Source organism: Phaenicophaeus curvirostris, chromosome 5 (assembly GCF_032191515.1).
Source record: "Phaenicophaeus curvirostris isolate KB17595 chromosome 5, BPBGC_Pcur_1.0, whole genome shotgun sequence".
Taxonomy (NCBI): domain Eukaryota; kingdom Metazoa; phylum Chordata; class Aves; order Cuculiformes; family Cuculidae; genus Phaenicophaeus; species Phaenicophaeus curvirostris.
Window position 1 is genome coordinate 37,684,840 of NC_091396.1, and position 2,442 is coordinate 37,687,281.

General features: G+C 35.5%; 1 non-coding gene across 1 annotated transcript; it reads right to left on the reverse strand.

The window, feature by feature from the left end:
- Window positions 1-370: 370 nt before the first annotated feature.
- LOC138721669 (U5 spliceosomal RNA) lies at window positions 371-453 on the reverse strand. The gene has a single exon (XR_011337598.1). It is a non-coding gene; the product is annotated as a U5 spliceosomal RNA (small nuclear RNA).
- Between the last annotated feature and the right edge of the window lie 1,989 nt (window positions 454-2,442).

Here is a 2,442-nt window from a genome sequence, read left to right on the forward strand (position 1 = left end):
CTTGTTCTCCAGCCCCTTCACCAGCTTTGTTGCTCTTCTCTGGACAGGCTCCAGAGCCTCAACATCCTTCTTGTGGTGAGGGGCCCAGAACTGAACACAGTATTCAAGGAGCGGTCTCATCAGTGCCTAGTACAGAGGGAGAATAACCTGCTTGGACCTGCTGGTCATGCCATTTCTGATACAAGCCAAGATGCCATTGGCTGTCAACCAACACCCCCAGGTCTTTCTCCTCCAGGCATCTTTCTAGACAGACTTCTCCTAGTCTGTAGCACTGCACAGGGTTGTTGTGCCCCAAGTGCAGGACCCAGCATTTGGCCTTGTTAAACCTCATGCCATTGGTCTCAGCCCAGCAGTCCAACCTGTTCAGATCCCTAAGCTCATACTTGTTCCTCTCCACGGAAATCTTTAGTAAAAGGTGAAAGATTTATATGATTTGAAGAGAAACCAGAGAAACCTTGAATGATACAAACTTAATGACAATCCTTAACTTTTTCTCCATGTTCTTAATGCTTCGTGTTTTTTTCTGTTGTACCTTGAGGACTAGAGCTGATGACCAAAATGCCACTGCAAGATGGGATGATTTTTTTTTTTCCATTTAATTTCCTACTGATAATAATAATTGATTCATTTGTAAATGACTTGCAGCTCTCCAAAAACACCCAAACATTATCTTTCGCTTTTCTTTCTTCCCTGTTGATGTGATATTAAGCTTATGGAATGCTAAAAATCAACACCTCCCTCTTTGCTGACCCCTCCCATCCCCAACCATGAGCTACCGCTTCTTTTCTGGCTAGGAGAAGTCCCAGGGTTTAGGAACCTGGTGATATGATAACTGCTAATATTTCTCTTCACTTTAGGAATAATAAAAACATAAATATATTAAAAATTCAGAATTTAGGGACCATATACTGTAAGAACAATTGCAAGGTGTTTAAGGAAAAAAATCAAGATCTATTTTCTTCCTCAGAAAATAACATTTGTGACTTTTGTAAAATATGTTCTTTCTATATAAATAAACTCAGTTACACCACTTATCTTCCTTACCACTCATGTAAACAAACCAGCCCAACAGTCCCCTATCTGTCGTTTCTAATTTTTTCACAATTCACATTGCTTTCTCTGATCGCTATCAGCCCTACACAAACAAAATTTACTTCACCTTTTGCAGTGGGTAAGGCTCTTTGGAGATCTTGTTGAAAGAAAATCAAGACAAAAAAAAATACGCAAAGACAGTGATATCTTACATTTCATTAATTTCATTAAAGCCTTGAAGATATTTGTCCATATCTAATGTTCCAATGTCACTTTGATTTTATATAAAGCCTTCAATTAATTTTGATGAGTGATCAAGTCTTAATGAAGATTTGTAGAAAATTCTCCTGCACAGAGCTGCATATTCTAATGTGCTTAAACCTGTAGTCAATGTTTATGCTGTTGAGTGAGTCAATTTTTTTCAATAAATTTCATTTATTAAGTATGTGCAGCTGAGATCATAAAAACATATCATATGAACCTGAATAACTTTTCCACTACCTCCATAAGGACTGGCAAATACTGTATACTACAAAGATAACTATAAATCTCATTCACTATCCCTGTTCTCTCATTGCCTTATTTGGATGCTTTGATTTAACACAAAACAATATTCAATACTCCTAGCATAGCAACTGATATACTAGAAGCTATTAGTCTACTAGCAGCAAAACTATAAACCTGTCATCAAAATAATAAAGAACAGAAAGTTATGCATTTTTATAACCAATCTTCATGAGTTGCTAACCTATTAAGCAGGTTAATGTTAATCCAAAGGGGTACTATAAATAACACAATAAAGAATCAACTAATAATAAAAATGAATCTGTACAATATTTCAGAATCAACAAGTCCCACATGTGAAAGACCATTCCTGCTCTTTAGTTTAACCCTAGATGATTAGAAGCATATAGAAATGAATGCCCATTTGTCTTAAATCCTGTGGGCTCACCATCCTATGGCTTTTGTTTTCCTTATTCTTTGACAACATCTATAATTTCTTGAAACCTTGGAGAATAAAACATGTTTAAGTGACCAAAAAGCATCTAGATTCCACGATTTTGCCATTAAAAACCTATGACCAATGAGTGACAGTTTGGAAAATACTCTATCCTTTTGCTAGAGTGCCCAAGACTTCTGCAGGCTTTGTAAAATGTTAATGTTACCCAAAGGAAGAGACAATTGCCCAGATGATTATCAATGCAATAATAAAAATCTGCTTTTAAGAATCAGATTACATTTGCGGATAAAACAGGAAACATTTGTTCATAGCAAAGTTTATCATCTAGATGTTTTTGCCCCATGCTCTTTTAAAGATATTTTAAAAAATATTTTCAAATGTCTACTTATTTCAAATGTTTAATTAAATGTACTGTGTTAGTGAAATCATGATAAAATAAAGAAGTGTAC